We start from the raw sequence: 12949 nt of genomic DNA on the forward strand, positions 1-12949 counted from the left end.
TCCCTGTGTTTGCTTTTTCAATCAGTGAATATCAGGTTGTCTTTTTTTTTTTTTTTTTTTTTTTTTTTTTTTTTTTTTTTTAATCTCTGCACTCGGATGTGCCAGGCTTAAATGAAACCTCAGAGAGAGAGAGAATGTGAGCTGTGCTTCGGACCTTTGAAAGCGCTCATCCCTGCTGCCTTTATCGCTACTTATTTATGAATCTCCCCCTCCCTACCCTCCTTCCTCACCAAGCTCCATCTCTTGTTTTGCCGCAGCAAATCCCACCTTCCCTTTTGGACGTTTTTTATTTATTTATTTTCCTCTACATTTATCTATATATTTTACACCCAGTAAGTCAATCAGTTTCAAATTATTGGTCCCTGAGACAGATGTTTAGTGAGTCATTTAGCTGTGCGAAGTTCTTCAGACAGTTTGCTCTTCCACCTCCTGTTCATTTAAAGCATCTTTTGAGGCTGATTTTTCCTTTTCAAAATGTCTTTAACTGCTGAACGTTTGCTCCCACCGGGCAGTCTAATGATGTTGGACACAATATGTGTGAACATCTCTTTAGAGGCCATCTCCCCTAGGCTACATTCTTGCCTATAAAATCATTGTTTATTTAGTCCTTAGGCCTAGGAACCATCTGCAGTCCCCATGGCTCCTGTTGTTTTTAAAGTCCTATTAAGTTTCTGCACTTCTCCTCAGAGCATTATTTTATTTCTAAACAACCACAGACAACTTCCTGTCAACGCAGCTTCTGCCAGGCAAATTAGAGATGACAGTTTCATTCTTCTGACTATGGCGAGCTCTCATCTGATGTTATTTAATGTGAAAAACAACTGTTATATAGAGAGTGATTTAAAAACAATGAGGAGAAAAATAATAATAATAATGATTTAAAAAAAGAGAAGAGGGGAGAGGGTGGCCCAGAGACTCTGGGTTAAGGTGCTCAGATAACGTTTGCCAGTCAGGAAAACATAAGAGATTGGAAGGCTCTATATAATGGTCATAACAAAAGAGAATCAATGAGTGTTGACTTGATGTCATTTCCAATCTTTCTTTTCCTGACAGGAGCTGAAAACATTTTTGTTTGCTTTGGTAAGGTTTATTTTCGCTTTCCCTCCTCCCTGACTTTCCCCACCTCCCATTACCCTCCTCTGCTGAGTAAGCACTCAGAGCCAGGGAGAGCGGCTGAGCCCCGTCCCCCAACGGAGCGGCCTTCCCGCTCAGCTGCTCTTGGCCTCAGCACCCAGGAGCTGACATCAGGGACACCCAAATCAACCCTCAGTTGACCAGCGTCTCGGAAGCAGGATGTTCTCAGCACCCAGCAGCGCCTGCCCCTTGCGAAGCACTCTGTGTAGGACTTTGTCCCCATGTCTTGGTAGAGGCGCCTCGCTTAAACAGCTCTGCATAAAGAAAGGTGAAGTCGCTGTGCTAACGTTAGTGCCAGGAGAGGGATATCTGAGCAGCTACGTCTGATCTAGCCCCAGACTTCCTCTTGCTCTGCAGGCAAGTAGACTAGCAGAACTCATGCCCAGGCATCTGGAAATATTCTTCTCCCTAAAACCAGACAGCAACATCTATTCTCCCTACTGGGAAAGGCCCCCGGCTTGTGGTACCCCACAGACGGTGCCCAGGTATTGCCTGTGAGAGGCGAGCTGGCCAGGGCTGGCACTGTGCCAGTCTGTACACTAGTGGCAAAATGATAGAGATGACCAGAGAATAACACCTGAGCCCAAGCTCCCTCCTTGGACAATAAGCCGACCATGGTGTTTTGACCCTCTCCAGCTTCCAGAACTACTCCTAGGAACAATAAGCTGCTGGCTATGGCTTCGTGCTGACTGCGGCTGTAAAAAGGCGTAATCGGGGAGAAAGTGAAAAATCAGTAGGAAAAAGAGGCAACCTGAACCTGCGTGACCTCCATGAACCAGCCAACACCTCCCTGCACCAGTTTTGCCACCTGCAGATCAGCTGTGGTAGTTGGGTAGGGAGACTGCCTTCGGTTGTGTTCATAAGGCTCTTCAAGACGTGCAGGGATAGGATTGTAAATTGAAGTGATTAGAACGGGCTGATGTGTTTGGGGAGCAAACCACACTACAGTAATGCTGTGGCTCTGTAGTAGAGCACTCAGATGTCAGGAAAGGAGGTTAAGGTTGCTTCTGTAATCTTAACTCTGCTGTCTTCTGAATGTGCATCATAATAAGGTTGTCAACCAAACCCTTACTTGGTGGAAGTCTGCGTAGCTGCATTGAAGTCTAAAAAAGTGTGAAATTATATTGCATTATATTAGCAAAGAAACAGCACATTACACTACCAAGAAAAGAGGCTGACATCAATGGAGCTGTGCTGATTGACACCAGACGAATTGCTGTCTTTTCCAGCAATCAGAGGTTGTTTTTTCAGACAGTACAATATGACTTCAGGTGAGCATTCCTGCAACCTTAGCTGTACCGTCGCTGTGTTTCCACAGCCTGTTTGTTTCCTTGAATGCTCATACTGTTTTTGCTCTGTCAGAGCAGACCACGCTATCCTTATCAACTTAGATGGTTTATCTTCTCCCTATGGCTTGTATTCTAATCATCTAGGCTCCTATCATCTCGTCTGAATTTGCTTTTGAAGCAGCAGGGTAGCCTTACTGAGGTACAATTCAGGGGGATATGGCAATTTCATTACTATGAAGCTCATTTAGCTGCACACTTGGGTGGTCTATATACTCCAGTAAATTTTCACTGTTTATGCTGTGGCTGTGAATAATCTCTTGAGTGCTGTTCTGTTCCAGATAGGTTTTCATCCCATCCTCAGCACCAGCATAGTAGTGCTTCCAGTCATGCATTAAGCAATGTGACCAGTTTCTCTCCAGTGCAGCCTCTTCTCTCATTTTCTACTCATGGGGGACAAATTTAGATGCATGATCACTTTGGTTTTGTTGGTTTTGTTTTTGAATTCTGTCTCGTTGTTGGCACTTGAGGTGTGCAGTAGAGAAGGCAAGCTGAGGAAGCGTCCCTAGTTGTACAACCGAAAGATGTACAACTGTGATGGCAGCAGTTTCTGTGATGGCTGTAGTTTCCGTGGGAGCTGCCTCTACAGAGCCCTTAAGAAACCTTTGACTGTGCTGCGAGCCTTTGATGTTTCAGGGCTGACATTGTCATTCAGAGCCTCTTAAGCTAGCAGGAAGTCGTTCATATGGATCCAGGTGGATATGAAGAAATTTAAAGAGGCCAAATGCATACAGGCTTAAGAGTGCAATAATGGGGCTTTTCTCCAGTGCTCCTCAGAAGAGTTGGGAACTTCTGACCCAAGGTGACAAGCTCAAAAAATTTCATCATTTCACAGGAAGGCATAGAAGAGCGGATGGGATTTGCAGAGTAACTCTGTCTGCACTCCTTGTTCCTCCATCCCAAAGGTGCCGAAACCCTTCGCAAATACCGAGTGGTCTCAGTAATATTGGTTTCACTCCCTGAGGTGTACCCACATTCAGTCCTCTCTGCAACAGCATCCTCAAATGGCCCTGTTAAGTCTCTTAGGGTGGGGTTCATCTGGTTTAATTTAGGTATTGGGAAAGTTTATCTGTGACTGAGCTAGTCACCTGTGTCTCCCTTTAGTGCCAGCAGAGAGGGAAAGGTAATTACAGACAGCAATTCATCTTCTCCTAAAAATAAGACAGGGCAGTTGGCTTCTGAAGGAGCTGGTTTCAATCCACAGAGCCACGGGACACCAGCTCTGACTTGGTGATGAACGGCTGAATCTCAGCTGTGGCCCTTCTTGTGGGACCAGCAACATGGAGAGCAGATAACAGAGTCCTGCCTCACACAGGATTAAGGAGGAGAAATCCTTTAGAAAGAGAGGGATTGCATTCCCATTCTGGGAAGGACCTGTACAGGGGAGTGGTTGGTGCGTTAGTATCGAAGAGATATGGGGTGTGTTGTGCGGATGCTGTGGGAACGCTGTGGTGAGAAATAGTTGCGTGGATCTGTTCCACTGCACAGCCAAATGATGGGTGAGTTCTCAAACAAGCTCCTCCAGATGTCGGTGATGTCACCACACACAACATCCATTTTTTCCCTTTATATAGGGGAGAACAGACAGGGAAAGCAGGGGAGAAATGGGGAGGGAAGGAAATCAGTTTGAGCCATTACAGTTGAACCGAGACCGTACTTGGATGTGACTACAATTAAAACGGAAGGTCTTTTAGACGAAGGAAAGAAATCCTGGCTCATAGAGTCCGTGGAGAATGCAGTATTCAGTAACCACCGAGGCAGGCATACATTATAAATACATCTGTAACTACTGGGATAGGTGTGAAAATGTAATTAACTGGAAACCTACTGAGTTTAAATGGACTTTTAGTTGTTTCAGGGTTTTTTTTTTTCCCTTCTTCTTTAGCCCTCCCCCCTCCCATTCTTAAGTTAAGTTTAGACTTGTGGGTCCTCTAACTCCCACTGGCACAGTGTAATTTAGCAAAGGTTGTTCCAGCAGAATTTGAAATTAATAATTTCAAATAGGCAAATCAATGATATTTAAAAGCTCCCTCCTGTGTGTTTGTACAATCTGCACAGGTATAAAAGCTAATCACATCTTGCTGGGGAAGAACATTTGTTATCGGTTTTAAGTAGAGCTTGGCAGTTTGAGGGGATCAAACACCATGTTTCTTTCCAAAGTGTGCATGTGCCCCTGTAATTTAATATTTCTCATTAACTTAGTGCTCGCAAAAGGTGTCAGTGCTGACAGGGAGGAGCCAGCCAGCCCTCCCTGAGAGACCATCCATTTTGTACCACTGTGAGATTTGCAAATAGAAGGAAGGGAACATAGAAGAGATTACGCAGGATCAGAAACAGACAGTTAAAAATAAGGTTTCTGAGGGTATTGCATGGTTGGACAATGAAGGGCTAAGTTTGGCTTGCCCAGCAGCCATCCAGGAGGACACAGACTTCCTTCAACTATCCCTGCAAATGCCGTGTTAGATCAGCTCCAGAAGTCCTTGTTGTCCTTTGTCGTGATCATAGCACTTTCAAATATCACATACCTTATGAAAAAACTATGTTTTTCATAAAGGTGTTTCTTTCTAACACCATTAATTTATTTTTAGCATTCACCTGGAACTAAGATATTGTAAAACCACTATCCACAGTTGTTCTGTTTAATATAATTTTGAATGGTATTTTGCTATCTGCAAATACTATCCCCTTTCTAATTCCTCTAAGATCTTCAGCTGCAATAATTTCTTGCAGCAAGGAGTTCCATAGGTCAACTCTGCAGGAGGCAAAATATATTCTGTTTCTATGCCAACTCCAATGTATAATTTATTTTCTGTATTAGTATTTTGCCTATGCTTCTACATGAAAAGATCCCATTCAGCCCAGTGCTGTCTCATATGGAGAAGAAAAGCCAGCTGGCTGTGCTGAAATACTTTTCAAAAAGTTCCAAGAAGGAGGAAGACTCTCACATTTGTATTCTCCTTGCAACATCTCTTAATAATTTAATTCCCATTAGAAGTGCCTGTGTTGTAGGGGGGAAAAGATTTATAGAGAGATTTCACTCCAGGTTGGGTTTTTGTCTTTCTGTGTTTTCTTGGCATTTATCATGCATGTTTTAATTTGGATCTGAGTCTTGCTACCATCTGGTCATTATTGCAAAGAAATATTCATTTTCTCTGAGTGACATGGGCTTCATTCATCATGGAACTAGCTGATTGCCCCTCATTTTTTTTTTTTTTCCCATTACTTGGAATGAAGTCTGAAGATAGTTAGCACCAGACATAGCAGCATTCAGTAAAGTTTGCAAAGTTAGTAGCAGCTGGTAACTGGGCACAGGAAAAATTAAGAGACTTTTTAGGCCCTGATCCTTCCACTCTTTTCCACATGTCATGCATGGGAAGTGCAGCGTCGGAGGAGGCCAAGGTAGCATTGCAAAGGATGGGAAGTGAGCTAACGACTCCATTCTCCTTCTACTATCCAGCAGTGAAGTGCCGTCACCGTCAGAGTGAAATTTGGAGGTTTTTGCTCTCACTTAAACACAGGGAAGACAAAAGGGAGACAATTTGCCCCAGAGGAATGTTGTGACAGCTAGGCTTTCTTTCTCCCACAAAGTGAACAGACCTCCAACCAAGGCAGCCTCAGAAGCAGTGGGAATTCTTCGTGAAGAGGTCTGGAAAGCCATACTTCAAGCTTTGGGAGGAATTTAGTCTTTTAGCCTTCCACCATGCAGGAGCCTGGATGCCTGTTATTACTGACAATGAGCACAGGGCAGTGGGGAGCAAACAGAGGGACTCTTAACTAGTTTTCGGATTATTCAGCACACGCATTGACCCACAACTGCATCTGCACACCCTTTGCAAATAAATTGCTTGTGACTATTCTTGCTCTTCTCTGGTACTTCCCACTGTCTTGTGTATTTCCCTAGACTAATCCGTCTTTGGTTCCCTTTGTTTGCAAACAATCCTTTGTAGCAATCTCTGCAAAGGGGGAGGCTGTGGGGCAGCTGGGGTTGGGGGGGGTGGGGAGCGTCAGCACAGTGTCCTTCAGTCACTGCATGCTGTGAAAGCTGGGTGGCAGTCAGAGGCTTGGACTGTAGTCTACCGGCCTGACACCCCTGAGCATCAGCATTTGTGTACCTCTCCAAATGGGGTATAGATAAAAAGGGCTGGCCAGGGGCAGATGGCAACTTGGGATCAGTCAGGAGCAGAGACAGATGGCAATGTGAGACTGGTTGGAAGACAAGTTAGTGCATGAGATTAGCTGGGAATGGATGGGAATTGTAAAATGGGGCTGGTTGGGAATGTAAGTCTGTACAGTCATTTGTAAAGTGCTGAAAATTAGACCACCATCCTAGCTCCCTTGGCAGTCTTGGACCTACCTACCTTTCCAAGCAGCACAGAACTACACAGATCTGTAGAAAGCAAAATGACCTCCCAGGGATAAGATCTGGCCAACGTGATCTCACTATGACCTCTGGATTTGATCCTATTGGTTGGCTTCTTTTTTGGAGAGAACAGGACCACTGGTAGCAAGCATTGCTGTTTAGTGTTCATCAACAGTTGTCACTGTGCCCAAGGAAATATGTTTAACAGTTTTTGGACACACAGCACATTCTGTTGCCCCATGTCTAGGATGGTTTCAAATGGAGTGGCCAACAACTGGAGAAGATGATAGAACAGCTTGCTTCAATTTGGAGCATCTGTGCCAGTGAGATTTTGGGGTTATGAATACCCAGTGTTCCTCCAGCCTAGCAAGGCTTAGAGAGAATCAGAGAGAGAAAGAACATCTGTGAATTTGCTGGAGGGCAAAACTAAGCCCCATATTGGGTAGAGCAGCCTCAAAACATTGCAATGACTAGAGGAATTTGTTCCGTATCAAAACTAATTTCCACTCTTCCTGTTAGGTGGCTTGTTTGGAGGCTTTGCTCCTGCTCAGTCATTCAAAGTTGGTCGAATCCCATTACTCCCAGTGAAATCAGTTGTGATATATTCTAACACAAGCAGGAGACAAAACATAGTATTTATTTATTTACTTGACATCAAAGAAGAGCAACAGAATCATCCAGTGGTAGCGATGGATGGGTAGGAGAGAACCAGGGGCGAGAGACGCAATAAAAATAGAAGGCAGTCCAGATGTTGACTGCACACTAAAATACTGCCTTTCCTCTCTACTGATAGCACCGAATGTTATTTTGTTTCTTTGGAATTCATTTTCTGAAAGTGTCTGCATGAGGAACATCTGCTCCCTCAAATCCAGACCTACAATTTGAATAAATTATCAATATCTGGCAGCAGACCGTTATTAATGGCTAGAGTTTTATAAGATTCTCCAGTATAATAATAGCGGAGCTAGTGGCTGGCATTCCTCCCAGAGAGACTGGTATTTGTCCCATTTTATTCTGTTCTGCTTTCTCTTTTCTTTTCTCTTTTCTTTTCTTTTCTTTTCTTTTCTTTTCTTTTCTTTTCTTTTCTTTTCTTTTCTTTTCTTTTCTTTTCTTTTCTTTTCTTTTCTTTTCTTTTCTTTTCTTTTCTTTTCTTTTCTCTTTTCTTTTCTTTTCTTTTCTTTTCTTTTCTTTTCTTTTCTTTTCTTTTCTTTTTCTTTTCTTTTCTTTTTCTTTTTTCTTTTTTCTTTTCTTTGCTTTGCTTTTCTTTGCTTATCTTTGCTTTTCTTTGCTTTGCTTTTCTTTTCCTTGCTTTTCTTTTCCTTGCTTTTCCTTTCCTTCCTTTTCCTTGCTTTGTTTTTCTTTGCTTTGCTTTGCTTTTCTGTTTTTCTCTCTGAATCTGAGCATTATTGGTTGATTTTTTACCATGGGTCTTGGCTAAAAAAAAAAAAAAAAAAAAAGAAAAAAAAAAAGAAAAGCCATTAGTATCCTATAAATCAAAAAGAAAAATGACATCTTCAAACATAAAAGACTCCCCTGAGTGTTTTTCTATTATTACCTGTACAAGGTTGCACATGTGGCTTCAGAAACATCTTCTTCCATCAGGAATCATCAGGTAGTAAGCTTTCTCACTTCCATGCAAGAGACAAGTTTTATTAACTTCTTCTTCAGCATATACCCTGGTAATTAATGATGCAGTGCACCTTTGAGGTGTCCTAATGTAGGCCGTTTATCAAAAACTGCAACTGCGTAGAAAGAGGGCTATGTTCTTTCAATATGATAAATCCAAGCACGCGCTGGGATGTTCTACATCTCTCTTTTAAGTACAGCCGCTCCCTCTAATTGCAGGGTTTGACTTTCATTTCAAGTTCTGACAAATCACCTTCTGGCAGAGAGGCCCTCCCATGCACGTGCGAATGGCCACGCACCAAGAAAAAAGCTAATCGCTTCCCACATTCAGCAGAGCACATGCCTAAACCCACAGGAAGATTGCACAGCCTAATTTTTGGTCCCACATTAGGGAGCCTGTGACAAAAGTCATTTCTCCTTGAGCTTTCTGCATCAACGGGGAAGAAGCTGAAAGCAGCGTGGTGCCTGCATGGGATTTGTGCCCTGTGTTGTCCCCTCAAACTAGCTTCTACTGTTTTGCTATTTATTCCCCAGAGCTCAGTGATGGGAGATGCCTGTTATGATCTCTTGTGCAGAGCCAGGACCTGCGCCACTGAAGTCATCATTGCACGCCTGGCAGGGTTAAAACTGTTCTCCCAAGCTTTTTACAGAGAGGGTGGAGGTATCTGTATTTGGCCCATAGACATGACCAGATCATTGTAAAAAGGGCAGAAAAGCAGACTTCAAGGTGCTTTGCATTGGATCCTGATGCAAAAGTTCTGTCATTCCATAGGGAAAAAAAAATGTAGAAGAAAATAATATAATCATGTCAGCAAATATAGTTGCTGAGCAAGGGGCCTCCAGCCAAGTCCACAGGGTGCCCTTTGTCACTGCCGTGATTTGCTTAGAAATGCTGGTGCCGATCTAAACACAAGGAAAGGCAGATTTCACAGTAGATTTCCTCGCATGCAGGTTCTGACAACAAACCTGAACCAGGAGGCACCCTGTGTCCACTGGCTCCTCCTGAAGGCAGAGTACGGCTGTGAATGGATATGTAGGTCCTATATGTGTGGAGACACTGGTGAGACTGGTAACACATCCCCAGTGCCCTCCAAGTATCCAGAGGGCCAGGGAGTCACCAGGACACAGGGACAGCCCTGGACAGGGGAGTCACTAGAAGAGGGTCTGCACAGCATCCCTCTCTGCACGTCTATGGGGTGAATATTGGGGAGACACATGCCAACATTTTCAAAGTAAAGACTCCGTTAGCACGTATCCATGCACAGTGTCCTAAGGCAGCCCTGTCCTTAGGACAGGTCAGCTGTTTTTCAACCAAAAGTGGTCCCATCTGGGCAGCCTGATTGCTCTATGAACAGTGTCTGTCCTGAATGCATGAGCTCCCGTGCTGCCTCAGTGAAAAACTCCACCTCATGCAGGGATGGTGAAGATGAATTAGTTAATTATGTAAAGCGATTTGGAGATGAAAAGTGACATCTGAGTGCCAAGTATTACTATTAATAACAAAACATATACCACCTACCAGGTATTATTTCTTCTTTTTTCCCTAAATGACATATTTCTGAACTTCAGAAATCAATTTCAGATAGCACCAGCACAAGTCAGTAGGAAAGCATAAGACTTCCAACAAAGAACAAGTATTTGGATAAAAGCAATTCAAAATTTCAGAGGAGCCCATTTTCTCCACGTCTGCCTGTGTTTTACCACCTCTATGCCACAGTGTCCCAGTACCAATATAAAATCCTAACAGATTGCAAGTCTTCCATAAAAATCTGCCCTTCCTTCTTCTGGTCTCTTGTGTAGACACCTGAAGCATCTCTGTTCAAAGTCAAAGAAGACATCTCTGTAAGGTTAACCATATGCTTGATTCCTCTTCAGCAAATCACTTATGTACTTAAATTAAAACACGTACTTTAGGCTTGAGAAAGCTGGGTGCCAAATTCTCAGTGGAGCCCCAGTTCTACTGTAAGCCAGCAGGGATGAGAAGGAGAGGGAGAGGAGAAATTTTCTCTGAAAATTCAAGCTCACATGAAATGCCGGTTTGTGGCATATGAAATGAGAGGAAAAGACTGCAAAGTAGGAATTTTTGCACTGTACCAAGCAGGGTATAAATTACATTTCAGACCTGTGTTGATATTTAAACACATTTGGTATGTTCTTGTTGGGTCACTTCAAAGCTGGACCTCAGTGGAAAAAGCAGCTCGTCCTTATTGATTTTGGGCTGTTACAATATTTCAACAGAAAGACTCCAAAAGTGTTCTGTGAGAGAACAGATAAATTACAAACTCTGCTGTAGCAATGTATCTTATTAAAAAAGGATGCAGATAATCCAGTCATATATGACAATCAAGGCAAATCTAATTAAACAACTCCAAACAATACAGTGTATTTCTGCAAGGGGGGAGGAGTTTACTCTGCATGCACCATACAGAAAGCCAAATGTAATATATTTTGAGAATGAAGCAATTTGTTGAATACATATCTTTGTCCTCTTCTCTTTCCCACTCCCCCTTTTCCTCTCTCTCCTCGCACAAAATTTGAAGGCATTCATGTAAAATGGCTCTTAGGAATATCACACACAGTTTTATTTATGGTAAATTTATTATAATAAGGATGTTCTCTGTCATTGTCTGAGAGATTTATTTATTGTATCACACTTTTGAAACTGCTGATATTGATTGTTTCAAGAGGTTGCCTTAAAGGAAGAGGGGGAGAAAAACAACAACAAAATACCCTCACAAATGAAAAGAAATGGCCATGTTGCTATCAATTATTTCATAATGAGATATGAGGGGAGAATTTTAAACATTATCTCTAGCATTACAGTTGAACAAACAATATATTTACTGGAAATTATACTGTGGTGATGAATGGCTTGTTTTAAAAGAGAGGCTTCTCTAATGGGGGCCTTTCTGAGCAGCAGTGACACACAGTCCAACTCACAATTATTATTGCATTTTAATCAAAACTGAATTCCGTATTTCTGCCAGAGAGTGAGAAGAGTGAATCCCATTTGCAAATATCTCTATCCTGATGATCCCCAAACAATAACAAATTCTGAGCTGTCCAAAAATATTCTAGCAACAGTGCCATTTGCTAGTAATTCATGCTTTTCCTCCTGCTAAAACCCCTCTTCTGCTTTCTTTCTCGGTGTCCAGGTACGTTTTCAATTGCAAGGATTTAATAAAGAGGAATGTAACACGAGCTTTTCCCACCACCACCAAATGAGTGCAACCTCCCCACACACACACCTCATCTTATGTAGAATAGGGAATTGGTTATTAGTCACTGCAGTTTCTAGCTATGACAGACAGTAATTTACCATTTTATTGTGATTCAGTGCCTTGGACAGAGGCACACATTGCCTGTCATGCTGTGTTCATCACCGACTGTAGAGACAAGCGTTGCTTGTCAAATAGTAGAGCCCTTATAATGAGGACACCTAGGTGTAACATGAAAGATTCACAGGCAAAAGGACTTCTTATGGAGGGCTTAAAACCTCTAAAGCAGTGTGAGCTAGTTAGGTAATACACAAACTTTAGAAGCGATACGGACAGAAATTTCGCCCTTACATCTATTAGGCACACCAAAAACGGTATCAACAGAACAATATGTAAACCTTTGTGCAAAGTAGGCAGAGCAATTTATTTGCATTACCTCACCACTCCATAGAGGGGACGACGGAGAAGGGGTGTGTGTGTGGATGACACGCAACAAAACCCCACAACCTAAAACAGGTGTGTGCAAAGGAAAGCGAAAACCTTCTACCTTTCAGCGAAGCTGTTGGATGGTCACTAATGAGATTTCCGATGATTTTTCATTTGTCTTCATTTCTAGCGAGCTTGACTCTGCATGGCATTTTTTCATAAAGGGAAAGGTAAGGTGGGCCAGCAGGTTACAGCATGCACGTCATGCCGTAAGCAGCTGTCAGGGGGCAGAAAACTGACACTTGAGATTGGATTAATCCTCCATCAAACCTAATTGGAAATAATGGACTGGATCCTCAGCTGGAGTAAAACGGACACAAAACCAGTGTTTCCAGGGAGGCTGTCCCCTTTTACTTCAATCTGGGAGCTGCCCGATCCACACTTTTGCAGTATGATCGCCTGCCTGATGTTGCCCGTGTACCTCCCAGGGCTGGAGCTGGTTCTCTGAAGTCGCATCCCTTTGGGGTGTCAGCATCCTCATGGGCAGTTAGGAAGGCATCTGGACAAAACATGAGGGAAGGTTTGCAGAGCATGCAGGCAATACCTCGGCTCATCTGCCAGGTGCTGTTCAGGCCCGGTGCTTTGCTCAGGGATGTGGGCAGCTATGTGGATAAGAAGGAGCCTGAGAAGTTGAGCGGACAGCCAGAGTCACGCTCGCCTTCACACACTTGGTGCTGGTGGGTACTCAAAGCAACCTCTGAAGTGCATCGTGTGCTTCACAGGCTGGGGGGCTCTGTGGGTACAGTTCCCTCTCGCTTTTTATCCCTCTCCCTCCTACC

The 12949-nt window shown here is 43.2% G+C and overlaps 1 protein-coding gene across 24 annotated transcripts in view; it reads left to right on the forward strand.

The window, feature by feature from the left end:
- CELF4 (CUGBP Elav-like family member 4) overlaps positions 1–12949 on the forward strand; it is a 713233-nt gene that overhangs the window by 443858 nt on the left and 256426 nt on the right. The window lies entirely within an intron of this gene.

The sequence above is a fragment of the Larus michahellis genome, chromosome Z (genome assembly GCF_964199755.1).
Source record: "Larus michahellis chromosome Z, bLarMic1.1, whole genome shotgun sequence".
Taxonomy (NCBI): Eukaryota; Metazoa; Chordata; class Aves; order Charadriiformes; family Laridae; genus Larus; species Larus michahellis.